Below are 6,140 nucleotides of genomic sequence, written 5' to 3' on the forward strand. Positions count from 1 at the left end.
CTTCAGTGATGTTATCATTTCTGCGAAGATTCGTTCAAGCTAAGATGATAGCTAATCGATGATGATCATGCATTTTGCCATCTTTATTTTTAACTAGGTGTAAAAATTCCACCAATTCAAGAGCTGCCAGTATTTTCATTAGTATGCTTAAAATTATTAGTGTGTATTGATAAAACATAACTTGGTAATTTCTCGTCTTTTTTTCCTTAGTTCTGGGAATGATGTTTTATAGACCTACGGGATTTTTATTCCCAATATTCCTTTTTCACACAAAATTGTCTCACATCATGTACTTTAATGTTTAAAAACAGTAGATTTTATAGAAGAAATTGGAGAATCATTATGTGTATTGTCATATCAGAAAATTATCTGCAATTTAACGGATAAAAGTTATATTACAGGAAATTTGTAAGTTTTTCCCCACAGCAAATATCACTTTTCTGTAATTTTCCTACTGCGTGATTACAGATGTTCACGGGATTCTGCTGCAGGAGCTATTCTTCAGGGGGTTTTACTCACCCCCCCCCCCATCCCGCTCTATCATAATAATTGCCACCCCTTTTTATAAGTGGCAGGGAGCCCATATTGTCACAGCATGCTCCATACTAGTTTGATGTATAGTGCAATAATGCTGGCCTACAATTGATGGGGTGTCTCTTATCAAGTAATTTTCATTTTTTTCAAAAGATGATTTAGATGGGAATGGAGAGAACGAACATTAATGCTCCATTCCTTTCATAACAAATTCTACAATTACACCAATGCAAGCGACTCCAGACCGGCCGATGGTGCATGAATGTCAATGGAAATCACATAATACTTGTTGTAGGTTTCGAGTCAGTATTACCTTTTTTCGACAAAACAAATGAAAGACCCTTGTCTTTTCAACCTTTCCACCACTCACATCATTTTAAGTTTAAATATTTTACAAGAGTTTTCGCCTGGAATGGTTTGTTTGTGTTCCCCCCCCCCCCACGCCTTGCATTTCCCCTAGGTTCAAATGGCGGGGGAATATAACGCCGAAGGGGATTTTCTTTTCATTAAACATTGAACCAAACCTCCAAAACTAAATAAGACTTATTCCATATCTTATACATTATTCTGAGATAAAAACTATGTCGTGCCACCGCTATTTTTGTCCGACAATTTTTATTCTTCATGGATGGCGGAAGAGAGTGAAGACCTATGTTCTCGCGTTTCATTTCATTTGTATCTTGCAACCACAATAAAAAAGGGGGTTAATAACGTCCTTTTATCTTTTATAATTTTCGAAGGTAAATTCCTTTTCATGTACGCAGTTTCCTCGATCAAAAAAAATATTTGTCTTCATGTTAGGCCTACTTGTGGGTGCGTCGAGGTCTGGTGGTTCTGACTCTCGCCTTTGAAACAGAGGGTCGTGTGTTCGAATCGTAGCCATGGCGTATTTTCCTTCGACAAGAAATTTATCCACACTGTGCTGCATTCGACTCAGGTGAGGTGAATGGGTACCCGGCAGGATTAATTCCCTGCATGCACTGAGCGCCGGTGATGGTAGCTCGAGCTAAAGCCGGGGTAATAATAGCAGCGCTTTGTATCCTCTGGCAAAAAGCGCTTCATAAGTCCAGCTAATATTATTATTATTATTATTACTTTGTCACATTTGATATGAAATCATAAGTGCGTAAATGTCGAAACATACCACTTAACGTGTTGAGGTGTTTATGAAATGTTCCAAAACTAAAAAAGGGGACTTTCAGAATAAAACATGCGATAATGATAACTATGACCATATGTGTGATCATAACTTATCAATAATAAGTTCAACTGTTTATTAAAAGCGTTTATATTCATTTTTTATAGATTATTTATAAATACAGTGCAAGATTTGGCACAGAGACGTATCCGAATAGAAAATGCTTTTTAATATCCATACATTAACAACAAAATGTTCGATAAAATCTACAAATTTTGTGATTTTTGTTCTATCTATTAACAGGTTTACGCCTGTGTAGACAAATAAAAGTGACAAGAAATTAAAAAAAAATATTTTGGAAATAAATTTCTGGAAGTTGGCCTTCTGGAAGAAGAAGAGTGTAGTGGCTTCACGTACACCCTGTATTCTTTCGTAGATGTGAGTCGGTCCTGAAAAAACTAGGCCTTTGTAGACGTTTATTAGATTCTTTCCCTAGATCCGTTTTTAGCTTCATGCCCACTTGAGCCCAATCCGTTATTACAAGCCAGGCAAAAAGGGCCTGTTTACAGGCAGAATGTCTGACATTTCAGTTTTAATTTCAGTTTGCCAGGTGGATTATTGAAACAGCATCGGTATATACCAAAAGTCACTATAAGCTGCGGTTGATGAATCCTATTGGGCGGCTTAGACTAGACAATAACCTTAAAGAATAGTTACAAAATATAAATCTTAAAGGCCATGCTTATCCAACAAAGGTAATCTATTAAAATTTAGACGGCCTTTTCTGAAAGGTTCATGAGTATTACAATTTATATTTACCGGAATATAAAAGAGCAACTCGTTTTATTTTCATTGATCTTTTTGACACCTTCATCTTCGATGTTCACTTAGTTACGCCCTTTTGATATTAAAGGGTGATTTATTTTTATTTATAAATATATTCTAATTTTCTACAACCTGTTTGCTACTTTGTTATAAGGGAAGAATTTGGCATTTCTTCAAAAATTGATGGATGTTTCTGTCGTGCCTTGGAGTGAATTGAATAATAATAATAATTTAAAAAAAAACATCACTGTTTTAAGAAAGGTAGTGAACAAAAAAGAAGTCCATAGTTTACATGTCAGAGCATTTTTCATGAAAAGTCAAAGGGGCACTACCCTCAACCCCCCCCCCCCCACACACACACACACTGTAGCAGCACACTTGGTGGTCTTGAAATTCAGTGACCAGAGCCGTGCTTGATTCTTTGTACAACACTATAGTCTATAAGAGAAAATCCAACTTGAAATTCCTGTCACTTACATATTTGTGCTTCTCAGTGGCGTACCTGGGATTTTCCACAGGGGCGGGGCAAAAACGTCCGCCAAAAAATTTGACAAGAAAAAAAAGGGGGCTTCAATCACAAATAAAGGATTTCGTACCAAAAAAGGTCTTCAAGCTCGTCAGGGGGGCAGGGATACGTCCTTTGCATGGGTTGTGGCTCGTGGTGCTTCTTGTCACTTGTTTGAAACATAGTTCTTTATTTTTGACGTGGATTTCATGTCTTCACATCAACTGCATCTGGGTCATTCAGCGCAAATCGTCTGGGGATCTTTTCGGATGATGTATATGCCCCATCTTCGTTGCCGTTTGATCGTAATAGATGTAAAGAGAACATGGTATATAGCAATAATATAGACCGATAATGGATGCCCCTGTTTCCCTCGGGACAACTATAACTGGTCACGTGACGACCCTGTGTCTCTGGTCATCAGTTTTCTGCAAGGGTTTATCGATTAATACCCTCCATATTTCATCCATGATGGAATAGACCTCTAGGAAAGAAAGAATTATAAATAGAATTCGGGAATGGCGAATAGGTAATGGGGAAGCGAAATGGGAATCGTTTTCATCCTCTATTGACCACGAAATTTATAGGTATGGTGGATGCATCCGATAAATATCTTTCGTGAGAATGAGGGGGGTGCGTTCAGACCAAAATGTGCTCAAATGAATAATCTTGAACTGCCGAAGCATGGCTAGGGTATGCAGGTATCGATAGTTCACAGGCAAAACTAGGGGTGGGTGTTTCTGGGAGGGTCGTGGGGGGTAGGGTCCAGGGCTGTATTTTATTTTGTATATTAATTGAAGTTTTCAATAAAAACTTCTTCATACAAAACAAAACGAGAATGAAGGGATGACTTTTGACATGGGAGAATCGATGAAAATAAAATGAACCGGGCAATCCAAACATTGGAACGGATAATACAGTAAACTTAATATGGAATAAGGAAGAGATCGACAATGTCGGCAGGATATTCATTTTTTTTTGTTTAAAAGGAGGTCATACAGGATTTGACACATGAAAGGTATGTCTGTTACTGTATATACGTAAGTCGACATGAATACAGAAATGGTTTTCTATGTTATACTCATTCATTTTCTTCTTGGAAAAAAAAAATTATATAGGTACATATAAGTAGCCCAATCAACACTCGTTACCGGTATTTTCTTTTGGATGGCTACATAATATCCTAAGTGATGTAAGTGTAAAAAGTTTGAAATTAATGTTTTGTTTTAAGATATTTATATTTAGAACATCAGTAACATGTTTTATTCGGTTATGATGTAGGGGATCATATATGTTACAATAATCTAAGTCAATATCATTACTCATGTCAGATCAATCCGATATCCGTGATATAACTGTCTCGTGGTTACGACAAATAACAGACACACAAAAAAAATGTACCAATCAGAAAGTGATTGTCTCGTTCTCCACAATATCATTATTTCGGCCAAGACTCAGTAGCGTACCTATGATTTTCTAGGGGGAGGGGCAAATTCGTCCGCCAAAAAAATGACAAGGCAAACAAAAAATGTCTTCAACCGCATGTAAAGTACATTTCGCACCAGAAAAAAAATTGACAAGCAAAAAAAAAAGGTCTTCAGGTTTATAGTAGGGGGCCACTTGTGGCTCGTCAGGGATCATTTGTGACTCGTCAGGGGGGCAGCGATACGTCCCTTGCATGGGTTGTGACTCGTCACAACCAAGACTCTTCTCTCCACTACATCAAACAATATTAACTTCAACCGAAATCTCATAATAAATGACATTATTGACTTTTGCAGTAAGATTATGTATGGGGCGATGCCGAGGGGCCTGTAGACATACTAACAAAAAATATTCATCTCTTTGCAGGATACAATTATTAATTTTTTGTTTCTTCTTTTCGTCTTGGCTTTGCTTTTATCATGGAAGACTTCTCAGTTCGGCGTGTAATACAAGACATTTGTCTACAACTGAGTATATCAATTTTCTTTCAAATCTGGGTTAACAAATAAAGTTGAATAAGACGTGTTTTGAAATTGTAAAGCAGCAAGAGAATAATACGCTTTAAATGCAATATGTAAACACCTTATTTGTACGCGCTATACTTTTGGTAAATGGGGCATTGGAAATGTGTATCGATTTACTCGACTCTTTGCCTTCCCAACCGGGTCGCTTCGTGCGTTTTGAAGTATCATATTCAACAAGCTTTACCTAAAACGTCAATCTTTTAGTAGGTGGGGTGAATAGGCGTAGCCGCTCACAGGGGCACTTTGGGTCTCAATAAATGCCCCCCAAATTGTTATGTTCGGAATAAAACATGCGATATTTTGGGAAGGGATGTTGGTCCTAATCTTAGATGATCAAAAGGGTAACGAACAGTCGTCTTCACATTTCATTTTTTACAAAAGTACTGAGGTTGGACTAGTATGGGTTAACTTTGTAAAAGTAAGGTCAACAGATATTGATTCATAGCATTCGACACTTTGTAAGGAATCGGAAATGTGATTATACATAGGTATTCTTTTTTCATTTGTACACTGTTTAAAGTATTGGGTAAAATTTTAACCAGCACGAGGGTGATTATGTTTCAAATCAATTTTGGGCAGTATTTTACCCAATGCGGGAAGCATATTGAAAATGAAAATGAAAATCTATAATTTATTGTTCGAAATAGACATGAAATAAAATACATGTACTGCGAAAATTTGCTTTGCCCAATTGATCGTGGGCCCGGCAGCCGCTGTGCAGCGCCATATCGACGAGGATCTATCCCTTTAATTGTTGAACGCCAAACAGGGAAGCAGCAACTCCGATCTTTTAACGTCTTTTGGTCTGACGCGGCCGGGGTTTGAACCCCTGACCTCCCGGTTGTGAGACGGACGCTCTACCAACTGAGCCACCACACCGGTATTGTCCAGTTAGGTTAAAAAATAAGCAGCAATTGCTTTAGAATGGGTAAAATTTTCATCACACTGGATAAATAAAAATGCCCAAAAGAAATACCCAATGTTGGTTTGACACATACCCTCATGAAACATATTTACCAAATAGTTTTTTCGAGTGTACAGTTGACAGACGAGCCCAACTAATGTGCAATTTTAACGATAAACAACATACCTACAATTGCTTACGCTCTAGATTCGGTAAATTAATATT

General features: G+C 37.4%; 1 non-coding gene across 1 annotated transcript; it reads right to left on the reverse strand.

Annotated features, from left to right (window-relative positions):
* Positions 1 to 5,817: 5,817 nt before the first annotated feature.
* Positions 5,818 to 5,890, reverse strand: TRNAV-CAC. Its single transcript has one exon. It is a non-coding gene; the product is annotated as a tRNA-Val (tRNA).
* Positions 5,891 to 6,140: the final 250 nt, after the last annotated feature.

This window comes from Lytechinus variegatus, chromosome 13 (genome assembly GCF_018143015.1).
Source record: "Lytechinus variegatus isolate NC3 chromosome 13, Lvar_3.0, whole genome shotgun sequence".
NCBI classification, from domain to species: Eukaryota; Metazoa; Echinodermata; class Echinoidea; order Temnopleuroida; family Toxopneustidae; genus Lytechinus; species Lytechinus variegatus.